Genomic DNA, 16044 nt, shown 5'->3' on the forward strand with positions numbered 1-16044 from the left:
AATTATTTTTAAACATCAGAGACCTGAGCTTATTGGTGGGCAGAGAAAAAGAGTAAGAATAGACCAATATCCCAAATCTACAGTGCAATCCAGTGCAGATAGTGTATCTACAAGTGCACTTTGACTTAGTATAATTTATGTTCTTTGTCTTATTATTATGGTTTTCTACCTGTATTACGATAATTAACTTTGTTAGGTCTTATAAGATAAATAAATAAATCTAATGCCGGAAAAATAAAAGAGGGTGGAGGGAAGGGGGAAGCAGTATTGAAATGTGCTGTGTACATGTGCCAGTCCCCTGCAGTGAATGCAGTGATTATGTTCTGTGAACGCATACTAATAAAAGTAAAGGAAAAAAGAAGCTGCCTTTGAAACCTTTCACCTTTTTAGGAAGACAGTATCTTTTCCTGCTATGCCAATTTAAAAATGAATAACATTCATTTTCCTAATTAAAGTAGCACATTTCTCATTGAAAGCAATGACAAAAAACGATTAAAAAGGAAAATGAAAATAACTTGTGTTTTTCTAACTGAGGTAGCCTCTCAGTCTGTGAGGTGTGTGTTTGTGTGTGTGTTTCACAATACTTTCATAAGATACACAATGTTCAGTCCTTTTAGTTGTCTGCAAGTTCTTACTTTTTTTGAAAATTTTGGTTTTGCCAAAAGAGTGTTCAATAACTTTATGGAGACAAACATTTATTTAACCATTCTTACTGTTGGGGTTTTTGTATGTTAAAATTTTGCTATTAAAGTTATGATAAATAATATTTTTACATATATTTTTCTTATTTCTTTATGATAATAATTGCCAATACTAATTTCTAGAAAAGAAAGGTAAATATTTTTTAAACATTTTATGCTCATGAAACACTTTTTGAATGGCTAGATTGATGAACAAAGTTAAAAACATGTACCAACTTACTTTCAAACAGAAATCTATTAAGTGGTACACTATAACAAACATGGAATATTACTGTATATATTTTAAATTTTAATTGAGATAATGTGTACCTTATAGGTTTTTGTTTTGAATACAGGAAATGGAACTCAGGACCATTTACAACCCTTTTTAAAAACATTTTTTTTTTTAGACAGAGTTTGCTAAATCACCAAATTTCCCAGGCTGAGCTCAAATTTAGGATCTTTCTGCCTCAGCCTTCCAGAGGGTAAGGATTATAGGTATGCACTATCATGTCTGGTCATATTTCTTTGCCTTCATAATTACCAAAATTATACATTGCTTTTGTCTTTATACTACAGCTTTATATTCCTTTAGAGACTTGATTGTTCATGTAAGTGGGTTTTTGTTTATTGATTTTGAATGAAAAACTCATATACAAGGACTATGATGAGTTTATATTAAACATTTTCATATTCTTTTTAAAAACTTATTTGATGTGAGATGTTTGATATAAGAATAAGAAAGCTAGTTTGTAGTCTGTTTCACTTATAAATATATGTAATGAGTTTTAAAGGCCCCAAGTAATGAGTTAATTATTGACTAATATTTTCCCATTGCCATCTCAGGGACACCATTCACATAATACTTTCACGTAGGGATTGTAAGCCTCTCTCAGCTGCCTGCTGTGTTCTATTTTCTATCTGTTATTTTGGAAGATAGGTCTATGACATTTTAATTACTATATTTCTATGATGCCTTAGCTATAAAATAGGAAAAGTTCCCTTAACATGTCTACATTTTTGAAATTTCTAGATCCATTTTTACTCATACTCTTGGATACATTTTGGAATTTTTTTTTTTTTTACTGCAAAGAAAATCCCACTAGGATTTGTTCTTAATTTTGAACATCCTAGCTAGCATTGTATTCAAGGAAGGGACCTATGTTTTGTTCCAGGTTTTATGTTCTTTAGCAAACTTAGATTTTTTTTCCTGTAATTTTTTTAATGTTATGTTGTTTCCTTTATTTCTCTGATGATAAAGTGTTTTTAATTTCTAAGCAACCATTACATATTATAGAAACACTGTATTTTTAAAAAATGTATTTACATTTAGGCTTTCAATTTTGCTATTTTATTAATGATAATTTAAAGTTGGTTCCTCCAGATTTCCTAGACATACAATCATGTTAACATAGGACAAATATTACTGTCAATTACAGAAGTTCTATTGGTTATTTCTATTCCATATTATATTGCTTTATTCAAATTTTCAAGAGGTTTTTATATATAAACACATTTAATATAATTTTATATCATATGTATATTCAATATATAAATATATAATACATATTGATATTGCATTCATATACAGTATAATTTAATATATGATAAATGGTAATAAAATATATTTGTATTATATTAATGCTAAAATAAATGTGTATCATAAACGTGTGTATATTATAAATGTATGCATATATGTATACATATTTTGTATGTGTGCATACACATACCTATATATATACCTATATATATGTACTCATATGTGTATACGCATATTTATGTCTCCTTAAAGACCTTATCTTTCAAATATATACTCCTAAAAAGCAACACTTTGTTAGCCAAAAGTATTATTATACGCTAAATACAATATTAATTACATAACATGCAACTTCTCATTTCATCTACATATATGAATATTAAGAAGACTGGATTTTTCACAATTGAGGAGACTGAGTTTCAGAGAGGTTAAGTGATTGTCTGCACTTAGGAAGCTAGAAAATAAAAAACAAACTAATAGAACCACTTCTTCCTTCAAAATGCACATATTGCTTGTCTACCCGCTGTTTGCTGAGCAAGTGACTGATTAGATAAATAAAGGGTGAATGACAAACATGGGATTCAATAAGTTACATGGCAATTTTGAAAATCATTCTCTATTTTACCCCTAACACTAAAGAAGAGCAGAAGGAAAAGATGATGTAGCTACAGATTTGAAATCAGAGAAATGAGATTTAAGGACACATAGCACATGGTTTTATCCTTAGAAAAAGGAGAGTAAGGATAATGAATATAGTTGAAAGGGACTTGAAGACTGAAGATCATTACAAAGCTACTATGGGACTGATATTTGCATTGGAAAGCAATCCGATTTCTGAGTAGTCATGAGGTTCCACAACTCAGGCTGCTGAGTTTGTTCTGTATGCCTGGAAACGTGTTAGGCAAAGTTTCAGAGATATCAAAGGAAGGACTAGCGAAACACTGAGTGCTCTGTGGTATACGTCTCTGCCTCTGGCTACTTGCTATTGTCCAAATTAAAGAACTATTTAAAAAAATTATTTATGAGCAAGCAGTAGAAATATCTTGCTAATTTAGCCTAAGTATTATATAATTTTACAATGAGTTTTTCATAGTTTACTTATTTCAGAGAAAAATTCATGATTTTTAGATACAGTTGATATTATAATTCAGTTATTGGCTGGTTACTGTGTTCTGTCCTTTCAATAGGATATTATTTAATGTAGCACTTCTATTGCCTGTCAGTCATTATTATGTTTGTCAGTTATTTATGTTAGATAACAGTTTAGTAAAATGGAAGTTTTGAAATTAATTAGTAGTATAAAATGTCAATAGTATCTATTTACACTTTTTAATAGGGATAATCTAAAATGTTTTTTTCAAACATTGTTTTAAATATACATCTAGCTTTTTATTCAATATTTCAATTCTTTCTCTCCTTGCTTGTCCCTCTTCCTCTTTCTCTTTCTGTCTCTTTTTAAGGATTTCAGTTATCCTGCGCGTTTGATGTGTCACACACAGCTAGACAAATTCTATAAAGTAATGGCAGTCTCGAACTGAGAAATGTCAAGGGAGAATGGCTTCCATGTTATGGAGCAGACCCACACATGTCACCAGTGCAACAGAGGTTACACACACAACATGACAGTGGGGCATGAGAATGTTCTGATATTTTTAAGAGCAGAGTATAATGTCTGTTTTGAAAACTCTGGCAATATGTGAAATGAATTATATGCTTCCTCAATTTTCTTCATGCATTCCTAGGAAAGAGGGTTCTCAACCTGTCAGCATGATGACAATTCATTGGTCAATTGAAGACAAACATTAAACTGTAGTTGAGAAATACATCATCAGAGTCTTGTTGGAGTAGGGTCACGGTGTCAGTCAGAGTGTATAACCAAACATTTCAGTGTCCATGTTGTTATATTAATTTGCAGTGCTTGAATCAGACTAGGAATTATATTTTGCTTCTTGGTTTTGTTGAAATGTTGTATGTATACTCACTTCTAATATGTGTACACTTTGAACAAAATGTACAAACTTTAATTACTTTTTCTATTAACTGTCATGGTTTTTAGACATTTCATAAAACATTCACATTTCCCCAAATAGGCATGTTGAAGATAAGCTGCATGAATTAAAAGGATTTAAGTTGATTCTTCAACATTCTGAAAAAAAAAATTTCCAGCTGTTTAAATCAGGGAGAATCAGATCTAGTTTACAAATTGGTGCAACATTTAAACCATACCATTTTTGGTGATTTTTACTTGGTCAAACAAAATATTTTTGTTTTTCTTGATTTTTTTTTCCTCTAAGGACTAATTTCTTCAGGCTGTTGTTAGTTTACTAAAAATGCAAACAACTAGTTTTAACAGACATTTCAGTAAAGAATTAGCAGATACTTTAATGTCTAATAATGAAAAAGCTCAAGTATTTTATAATGATATATATATATATATATAATTAAGACCATTTGAAAAACTAAATAATATTTATATAATGACACATTTAAAATGTTAAATGGGCTTAAACATTAGGAATTAGGAACTAATTTGATATTTATATTATTATTATGTAGGAGTTACATTTAAATTCATTTTTCACTATGGCTGTACTTTAATAAAATGTAGATTATCTTGCTGTTTTCAATTTATGTTCTGAAATTATGAACTTCTCCTATTTCCTTTGAGGCTATGTTACTGCCACTTACAAATATTATAAATAATCAATTATTTGAAAGTTATAATTTAAGAAGACAAGTTTTCTTACAAAGTTAAGAGTTAGTTAAAGCAAAATGTATTACTTTTGTTTTTGAATACTATAAAATTTTGATGTTAAATTCTAAATTCCATATTTATTTATTAAGTCTAGATTTGTTTTACACCCATCAACTCCCAAATCTTTGAAAATGTATATTTAGCTCTATAATAATTTTGTTACTCTGCAGTGAAAAAAATATACTTTGTTTAATCATTTTTAAAATAATGAAGGTTTCTGTAGAGATCAGATGGTTTCTTTGACCTTGTATTTGAGAATAAATAAGGCAATAACTCATAAAAGACAAAACATTGGTGGTTGAAAATATATCCCACAAATTATACTCTGAAATGTTTGTGGACTTTAGCATTGGCGTATGATGTGTACTCTGGTTGGATCTACTGCTTGTTTTTATTTTTGTGTTTTACATTCCAACAGAACTTAAAAAATCAGCAGGGACAGTGCTAATTAATTTATAATGTTATTTTGTGTTTCTGAACAAGGTACCTCAGTAATTAAGTGAAATATTTATGATGAATATAAAACAATGCAAATTTATTTGTTTGCCTGAAAGCTAACTTGTTACTTATTTAGATTGATCTTCTTAAGGATTCTTTAAACTGAACCATGGTATGAGGAAGCGAGACATGTAAAACAAAGATGGTGCAATCCTTTGGACTGGTGTGTTACAATATATTGTGTTATTGTGTAAGTCAGACAAAGTGTAGACATAAAATACTGACCAAATTCATAAAGATGTTTTCAGTTTCTCTTATGGAAGAAAAGAAACTATAATGAGAATGGATCCACACTATATTATAAAGGGGAAGTTTATAAATCATGTATACTCTGTAGTACTCAATCTAGCCCTAACTTACAATCATGTTTGTGTATTCATGTGAGTGTGTGTGTGTGTATGTAGTCATAAAATAAAACAGAAAACTCACACTCCTATGTGCTGTTTTATAAAAGCCTTGCAACTATTTTTCTTTATACAGTAAATACTCAATCTGAATTTATTTCAGTCTATATTAAATGAAAAGGCTGCTTTACTTTTAATGCCAGCAACTGCTCTTACACTTATTCCTCTAGAGGAGACTAATACAGTTTTAGTGTTGGCTGTGGAAATAAAATAAATTCACATTCACAGGTACAGAATTGAAACATTTAGTTTCCTCGGGGAATAGTCTACATTATTCTTATCTTTCAACTAACAATAATTCCAAATGAACACTTACAAGCTTTATGGATTTAGTTAATGCCACTCTCCTGGTCTTTTTCATAATAATGATCATCAAAGTTATAGCAGAAATATTACCGAAACCAACAAACGAAGACACTAAAACAAAACAAAACAAAGCAAAGCAAAGCAAAGCAAAACAAAACAAAACACTTTGATGTCAAATTGAAGGGAGAAAAAAGATGTTCTAGCTAATGGCTTGTCTGTTTTCAAAGAAAAATCTTCTAAAGCTGCTGTGTGGGAAATGCACTAGTTACACTGAATACATTATTTTCTGTTACGTGATGGTTTTACAGCTATTCATGCTAAATTAAGTAATACCTGATACTGGAGAATATATGCTAACAAAGGTCTTTGGTATAAAAGACTACATGTACACAAATTATAATTACAACTAACATTTGCCACTTTATTATGTGTGAGGCACTATCCTCAGTACAGTTCCGTGGGAGTAGTTTTGTTTTGCCTTTGCAGAAATCGAGGCAGACTAGTGAAGTCTAATACCCAAGGCCAAATGACTTATAAATGAAGAACCCAGATTAGAATCCATGTAATTAAATCCTAGAGCTTTATTATTTGTCCCAAAACATCATTTTGAAAAATCAGTGATTTAAATCTGTCAGATCGAAATGAAGGAGTGTAAATCTAGTTCTGTACTAACCAATATGAGATCCCTAGTCATGTGAAGTTATTTAAGAATAAATTTGAAATAATTAAAATGAAATAAATATTTTTATCTAATTATGTTAGCTATTTTACAAGTTCTGGGTTGTCAGAGATGACTAATGGCTGCTCTTTGGGTAATATAGTTACACAGCACTTATCTATACTTGATCTTAGCCAAAAGGCCGAGAAGTGATTAGAATACTTCTATCAATGCAGGAAGTTCTACTGGAGAGTGCTAACCTAAAGACTTTGAAATTAGCCAATCATAAGTTCATTCTAGTAAAGTTATATTTTAAAGTAACTTTAAGTAATCTGATCCTTTTCAAACTTGATCCTTAGGAAGACAGTGTTATTCACCCTTTCAGTCAGTGGCTGACTTGACCATTTTTCTAGTGTAATACAAAGATGTATATGGTAGCTATTTTCCAATATGACCTCCAAGGATTTTTTTTTTTCCTGATTTAATGTTTCTTTGGGTTCACCTCTCACATGGTATCAATATTGGTACAAAAATGGAAGCCTCTGAGTGAAAAGTTAGTATAATTTAGAGTCAGCCAGGAATGTGAACTTTAGTTGGCATCTAGTAGGATGCCAGGTTTCTGATTTTTGAGAATGCAGATTCTTTCCCTATTTTGTTTCCTGTACAGACATCACATAGTTAGAGCTTGTGATTGTATACAAATACAGTCCCTTTTCACCTTATGCGATTACATGCTTGTGTATTTCAAAGCTCTAACCATGTGATTTCTATACACACACATGTACTAGCACATACATGCAGAAGTAAAGAGAAGTGTTTGCATGAGTAAAGCTATAATGACTGTAGAAAAAATGCAATTTAAAAATTGAAGCTTAACTGAAGTTTAGATTTTGCCTGTTCCATCTTCAGAAAAGTTTCAAGGAAGAGAGATAAACAGCCAGGTAAAAATTACCTGTGTACAAGGTTAGGTTACATTACATATCCAGACATAATGAAGACCTGTCAATGTACGAGAAATACAAAAAGAATTATAATATTAAAGACCTTGCAATGGGAAAATATGATTGGTTGTCATGAAACTTATTGATCTGGGGGACAAACAAGTCTTTAAATTACAGTTATAAACCTATCAATTTTTTTCTTACAATTGTCAATTACATAAAGCATAAGTAAAATTTTTTTTTGATTTCTTCTAATATTTTACTCCATCTTTAATTTTTATTCTTTCCTCTATGCTTTTGTTCTGAATATAACAGTAATTATTTTCTAGCACTTCTTAAGCTATCTCACACCCTGATTTTAGTTTCTCCCCTAAGAATTCCTTTTCCTTCTACCCTGTGCAGCCACCTGCCCTCTGCTTGAAGGCCCACGTCCACTTCGCTTTGGTGTTCACAGGCAGATGCATTGCATTTTCATTGCTTCCACACTTTATCCATGTCTTCTCCTTCCGTGTTGGTTTGCAGTTTTTGTTTTGAGAGTTTAGTCTCTCTCTCTCCAACCAGACTTTAAGGAGTGGAGACTTGGTACTTAGTATTTAGTCACTCAATTATATTGTTCATTTACAGTGAAACAGGAATAGACAACAACTGAGAATTGAAACCTGCAGCTCAAAGATCAAGGTCAATGATACATCCTGCTGCTGACCCAGCAGTGCCCCTCACTGAAATACTTCTCTCCAAGGGCTGCGTCCTTAATCTCCCTGTGAATTTTGTGCTGAGGCACCACACAAGATAACGCAGGGACCGCAGGCTTGTCTGAGTTCAAAGCCAGTGTTTGTAGCCACTGAAATTCACCACCATATCACTAGCTGCCACCACTTGATTCAAATTTGGTTTGAACTGACCTATTCTGAGTCTGCTTACCAACCTATCAGCTGTATACACTGACGGGTGAATGCTAAAGATTAAAATGAGGTTATATTGTGGTTCTGTAGCCACTGCTCATTTGTCTTCTACTTTCCTCTTGTGAGATCTTGCATTACAAAAGCCATTTCATTTAGCTCAACAGTAGCCCTTAGTCACAAAAATGATACTGTGCATCTAATGCACAGGCCCACTGGTGAAGCGCTGGGCTGAGTTTGTGACATTGAGTAAAATCCACAGAATAAATATTCCTAACACTATAACATTTTTAGGGGAAACCTGTCCAGAGAGATTTCTGGAAAATAATTAAAGTTGGCTATTAAGGAACAATTAGGAAGTTTATTTAAAAAAAAAAAAAAAAAAGAAGTTTATTGAGAGGTGGCCTAATGAACTAAAATACCCTCATCTATCCAGTACACAAACTTTGGTTGTAAGACACAGATCTTTGCTTTTGTCATTTTTATTTTCTTCTTGTTAGTCTTAAAGCTGATAGAACTAAAAAAAAAAAAAAAAAAAAAAAAAATTGAGCATCTTCAGGCAGAGTTCAAAGTAGTTCCATGATTAAGTAGTTTCTTTGAGCAGGAACTAGGTACCAAGCTCTTGTCCAAATACTACTGATGGGCCTAGGGGTGGATGAGTGGAGAGTATGTATAAAATAGGATTCCTGCTAAGGTTAAACTCACAGCCTGTGGGGGGAGCAGGTCTTCCCCTGTGTCTTAAGTAACAAGAAATCGTGCGGGCATGCATGCAGCTCAAATAAAATCAATATTTATTCTTTAGCTGTAGTCTTTACCATATGGTATAATTTTCAAGTGGAGGACACAGTGTCGGGTGTGGCTAAACTAATTAGAAACAGGACTTAATTCTTCTAGGGACTCTCACCAGAGAAGCCACTGTTAACTAGGAATACCACAGAATATTCCATTCTTTTCTGATTTTCCTTGTTTCTTTTTTGACTAAGACTGTCTTTTCAGCATAGTATAGGTTGAGAGGTAGAGAACAGGTAAAAAGAAGACTGTGGATTTACGGATGGCAGTTTTACCTGCAATGATCCAAAAGGCTTTATTTGCTTACTTTATGCTTATGGATTTGACTGTACATCAGTTTTCAATTAGTCAACTTGCAAACCTCTGCCAAGTGAGCCAAAGTTCACCATGTGCTCCAACGTAATGTTCCAAGACCAGATTCTGCCCACTGTGGGCAAAGGTGACTTGCATCTCAGGACCTGGGGCAGCAAAACAGCATTGTAAATTATAGGAAAGGTGTCAGCCTGCTTTGCATTTCAAAAGTGAAGCTTTACATGTAGGGGAAAAAGACACTAGGGAAACGAAACAATGAAATGGAAGCTAAATGTTGGCAAAACTCAAATTGCATTGGATTTATACTTATTGGGTTTTTAAAGTAAGCTGACAAGAAAAATTATCTTCATTGCCTACCACTGAAGGGCTTTTCTATAGAATAAACACACTGAAGAGCTAATTTGAAGGAAGCTTCAATATGATAATGTAATAATTAAAGCAGTAAGGCAAAATAAACTACCCATTTCCTAGTAGCTCAGCCTGCCGCAGGTTGGGTATAAGGTATAAGGCTAAGGGCTAAATTACTTCAACCACCTGAGATTGACAATAATCATCTTAAAATGTGATATGAGGTGAGCATTGCCTTCATTGGAACATATTGTCTCATGCAAATAAGGGGAAATATCAAATTTTCTATGTATTTTTGTGAGCAGTCTTTGGGAACTAAATTATTGGACTCAGCCTGAAAATTTGGAAACTTAAATGCTACTAATTGGAGTCTACATTTTCCCATATTCTTGGTGGTCTTTTTCCTCTCTGAGTGCTTTATCCTCTCATCCTTTTATTTAAATTTCCTCTGGCCAGATTATTTCTGTTTGGAAAATTGTGTACTCCATTTGGTTTATTAGTTACGTGTGTGTACTTAAAGTGGTTTTGTTTAAGTAGCTAATTAGTCTGGTACCTGGGTAGCTTATTTACTATGTGGTCTACAACAATGCTTTGTAAGCATTACTGTGCATTACTGTACATCAGAGTTGTCAGGGATCTTATTAATACTCAGACTCTGATTCCGTAGTACTGAGGATGAGCCTGGCATTCTGCATTTCTGAATGCTCCCCGGGTATTACAGTGTAAACAGCAATAAACAGTGGGAATCTGTTAAGTCTTTTAATCAAGAGATGACGATAGGGTGAGTGGAGTGAAAGGGAAGAGAATGAAAAAGAATTAAGATTAAAATGTCTTATGTACATATAACAACTCCTGACAAGTAATATAATCATGCACTTCAAGCATGTACTAAAAAATAAAATTTGACAAAAAGCAGAAAAGTAAATAAATAAATAGCAGAGGGCCACATGATGAAAGGGATATAAAGCTTGTAAAATAGTGAAAAGAACAATGTTTTCATGCAGTGGGCTTTGTTTTCTGCTTGTTGATAATTAATCTGATAAGGAAGAAATGACAGAAAATGAACCATGAACTTTTTGGGGATTTATAGATAAGCAGATTAGTCTTATTTAGGGTCTGGGTGATATCACTGGACACAGGAGAATCTCATTTTGATATAAATGTCACAAGAAAATTTCAAGCCACAGGCATGTTGTTGCTTTGGGTTTTGTTATCAGTTAAAATTAAGATCAGGTATATAGTGACTAGAAATAAATGGAGTGAAAAGGAATATTCTGGTATCAACTAAACAAGCAGAATGATTTATGTTTATAATTGGTGTCTCCAGATACTTGCTTTTCTCTTTAGTTTTAGTGTTCTATCATACATGAGATGGTCTTTGGGCCCTAAAGGTAATGTAATGTCAGCTCCACAGATTCACAGCAAACAAAAGTGGTGAGAGAAAAAAATGTCCCCAACTCTTTGTAAAAGGAAAGAAATGTTGTGTTCATTTGTCTGCTTAGTTCGTCTTTTTTTTTCCAAGTGAAATATGTTTGAGTAGGGGATGTATTTCTCAAAATCTTGAGCATTCAGTGTGAAGCACAGAGAATTTCCAGGTTCTCCTGCTCCTTCTCTGTAACATAATTCTGAACATTCCTTTAGCACTAATAACAGGATGGTCAACATGAAGAGCTAATAAGTAATTCTTTCTGAGATGCTATAAAATTTAATTGGCTCCCATTTTCAGGTTGACTGTAACCTAGACTATGTCTCTTAAGGCAGGAAGAAGAGCTTGAGGAACTAAAGAAAGTATAGTCTTCCATATGTGCTAATTATTCCCGGGGAACATATTTTGGTACTAGTATGTGTTCACATTCCCTTTGCATTAAGTTGCTCATGGTTTCTTATCCCAACCAATGGTTTTACAATGGTAGAGACAGGAAGGGCTGGTGCCACCTCAGTGTATGAGTGTGGTCCTCTGGTGGAGTTGTGCAATGCACAGTCCATGTGTGACCTCACGTGAAGGTATTCTTCTATAAGTAGGCTTTGCCTGTCTAGAAGTGGACCTCAAATAAGTTCTCATGGATCTTATTTCAAAATTTAAAGAAATGAATCCTCCCTTAGTTCTCCTTTTCTTCAGGCCAAATATTTTAACACAGTAGGCAACACCAGTCCAAATCATCTCTGCAATGCCATCTTCTGTCATCTTACCCAATGCTAGGGTATTGTTTGTCTTTCCTGTCCCACACTTATTGATACACCTTGCTTTCTGCTTGGTATTCTACTAAAAAATCTCTGCCTCTCTAAGCTCCTCTACTGTTCTGACAAAACAAATGTCCCACTTTCACTTTGTTTGCATTCTATATACTATCATCTACCTATTTGTGGCTCCTTTGGAATGCCTATTTGTCTGTATCTGTCTATCTATATGTTTTTCTGCCTATTTATCATCTAATATAAACATGTATTTGATTATGTTGTATTCTAAGCATATTTGTATTTTCCCCCCAAAGGACTGTATCATCTATTTCTTATTTTATGGCTTTAGAAGACAGTCTATCTTGGATATCTTTCCTAAGGTTGACTCTGCCAATGAGGGAAGTCAACTTGAGTTCCTGTCCTTGGGTGAGGCTTCTGCGTATGTCATCTTGTCACTCCATGTGTTGGGCTGCCAAAGGCAGCTTCAGAGAGAAAGTGTACACATTCGGGATGTCTATGTGATCCATTACTTTAGCCTCCTCTCATATCTTTCAAAAAGCTTCTAGTGTTACGTGCTTGATACATGTTAAATGATTATTATTATTGATTACTTTGAGAAAAATAGTATTGCTAACATTTACTGAAAGTAAGTTCTTAATATCAAGTATTAGGTTTTTCTTGCATGATTTTCTTTAATCCTTATCTGCCCCCAGGGGCAGAACCATGAAATTAATGAATTTTAAGTTTCAGGGCTATGCATTTACAAGGGCTCTTTCTAATGCTATGTTTTAAACTTTCTCATTTTAAAAATGTATAATTCTTTTTAATTCTAAATAAATGCTCTCTTTCATACCTAATTTTAAATTAATAGGTTTCTATTTTTTTTCTTGAAGAGGTCTCCCAAACCACACAAGCCTCAGGACCCTTAAGCCTCCGTGCCTGTTAAAGAGGTACTGTGAAACATTCCCATACCATCCAAAGTGTATCCAGAAAATTTAATCACACAAATGCAGGGTATATTATTGGAAAATTAATGAAAAATTAGGTTTCTAGGTAGCCCTGTTTTCTCACAAAAATCACAAAATTTAAGATATTGACACACATTCCTTTGAAAAAGTGACAATATACTGACCTGAGAGGGCCCTAAATTATCAGAGCTGATCACTTACAAAACACTGATCTTGTCTAACTCACCTTTGTTTAGAACCTGGATTGGGTGAAGAGTGGCGACTCTTCACCAGTACAAATGTGATCAAATGTGAATGTTTGTTTCACTTGAGTTTTATTTAGCGCATGTGTTTATTTCGTATACAAGAACCAAAGATCAGAAAAGTTAACTAATTTGTCAGCATGACATAGTAAGTGATACAGCTAGATTCAAAACTGAAGTCTGTGCCTATTGATTTTAGTGTCTAAAACACATGTGAAGAGGGAACATAATTATCACTTCATTCCTATGCCTGGGAGTGCTCCCTCTGTAATCCCCTTATCCCAAGTCCCTCCTCCTGGTCTCAGGGATCAGTGAGATCTGTAGAATACTGTGGTGAAAAGGCTGAGATCTTGACCAGATCTCATCTTACTCTCCTAATCGTGTTTCAGGTTGCCATTAAAACTTCAGAATAGGGCTGGCCACATATTTAATTTCTCTGGGACAAATTTGTCACACTTCTCACACAATAATACCAATCCATACATACCATCCGTTCTCTAACATCTCCATTCTGACAGATTGTCTTTTTTTTCTCTAGTTTGTGTGTAACTTTTTTTTTCTTTTCTCCCTTCTACCTCCCTTTCTCACTTTGGTTTTACTTTGTTAAGTTCTTTCTGCAGGGGTTTTATTGACTTGGGCTCTAGAACCTACCCTAGAAATTTTGTTATTCAAATATATACCTATATACCTTTGTCTAGCATTCTAATAGGTATACTTGAGTAGACAATAACTGACAGGACTCATCTTTGGCAAAGCCATTGTGGTAAACTTTTTTTTTGTACTGGGGATTGAACTCACAACTTAGTGCTTGCTAGGCAGGCGCTTGTGCCTCTAAGCAAAATCTCCAGCTGAGCCCAACTTAACATGTATTAATGTAATAGGATTTTAGAAAAGGGTCAGAGTCATTCTCCTTACAGAGGATGTCTCTTTTCAAAACCATAAACAATTCTCATGAAAGAAAATAATATAAATCAAAGATTTATTGAAATATTTAAGACATAAATCAGTACAGAAGCATTTCTTTCCAAACAAATATTAATTGGTCTGAATTTTGAAAAGTTTAATATTTTGATCAGAATCTTCCTCAAGTATGTAATACCTTTTCACTGATGAGGTACTTTCGCTTATCTAGCACAACTTATACTTCAAATTTAAAGGGGAGTTTTATTTTGCTTCATGATCAGAAACTGCAAAGTTCATGAAAACTACTTAAGCTATGATAGCCAGGAAGCAGAGGAAGGCAGAGTAGGAGACAAAAATACAGCTTTCCATGTTATGACTCCATTGATTCACCACCAACCAAGCCCAATTCCTAACGATGCAGTAACTATGAACTCATCAGTGGATTGATTTACTGATGAGTACTTGATGAATATAGTGCTTTCAGTGATGCTACTCAGAACACACGGACTTCTGGAGATTTTTATATCTAAACCTGCAGTAATTAATTGCAGTGTTAACTTGAATTGTTTAACACATGCCTGCTAGATTAGTGGAGTACAATTCTGGGTGTGCCTATTGATGATTGATGTGTAAGCTGCAAATCAAGAGGAGAAGACTTACCTCAGATGTGGGTGCACCAGCCAATAAGCTTAGAGTCTGGATAAAGGTAAAAAGAGAAAAAAGAAGGAAGTTTCTCTTTTCACTTGTTTGGAGCAACTCTGGTCTTCACAATTGCCTTTGAACATTTGTCTCCAATTGCTTCCGGCTTCCAGCTCAGATTTTTCAGCCTTCCAATTGAGACGTTTTGGCTTTCCAATATGAAATCACACTAGACCCTGCAACATATTCTAGTTAGCCCTAACAAATACAGAGACAGTAACAGTTACATTAAACAAATTCTTTTAACAATTTTCTAATTACTCAGGTTTATCACCAAGAACATTATTTAACTTATTTGTCTAAATCTTAGGGATATTCTCACTCTAGGGAATCTCAGTGTTAATGCAAATTAAAATACTTGCTATTCCATTTATTGTTGTGATGCTTATAATTAGTGTAGTTTTTGGGGACCCTATACCAAACAATCTTCAAATCTATGCCATCAGTTGTTTTGTCTCAATTCTGTTTTTTTCATTCTGGTAAAGTTTGAGATGTTTCTTCTTACTTTCCTCTGTGAATGTATATTTAAAAGTCTTCTTCCTCTCCCCCTGAAACAGTAGCTCTCAACTGCAGCAATTTTGACTTCTATGGATCCTATGTGTTATATGGAGATATTTTTTATTTGTCTTAATTTAGAGGAGAGGAATGCTACTGGCATCTAGTGGGTAGATATCAAGAAAGATGCTTGTTGTGGTTTAGAGTAAAATATCCCCCAAATTTCATGTGGTTGCAAGGTGACTGGATTGTGTGGGCATTTTAACTGACTTGCTATTACAAGGTGGGGTTTGGTGAGAAGCCATGAGTCATGCCGGGTGTGACTTGGAAGGTTATCATTCCCTTACCACCTCCTCCCTTGACTCCACTTCTCACTTAGCAAGAGACGAGGAACCTCCCCTCCACCTTGGTCCTTTGCTGTTTCGTCTTGCT

General features: G+C 33.7%; 1 long non-coding RNA gene across 4 annotated transcripts in view; it reads right to left on the minus strand.

The window, feature by feature from the left end:
- Positions 1–5068: 5068 nt before the first annotated feature.
- Positions 5069–16044, minus strand: part of LOC134478281 (uncharacterized) — a 43510-nt gene continuing 32534 nt past the window's right edge. For all 4 annotated transcript variants that reach the window (XR_010050791.1, XR_010050792.1, XR_010050790.1 and 1 more), the window contains 2 exons: positions 15079–15293; positions 5069–9925 (listed from right to left, as the gene is read on the minus strand). This is a non-coding gene — a long non-coding RNA (uncharacterized LOC134478281). The remainder of the gene's footprint in view (positions 9926–15078; positions 15294–16044) is intronic.

This window comes from Cavia porcellus, unplaced genomic scaffold (genome assembly GCF_034190915.1).
Source record: "Cavia porcellus strain 051 isolate PalLab524CR breed Dunkin Hartley unplaced genomic scaffold, mCavPor4.1 scaffold_12, whole genome shotgun sequence".
NCBI lineage: Eukaryota > Metazoa > Chordata > Mammalia > Rodentia > Caviidae > Cavia > Cavia porcellus.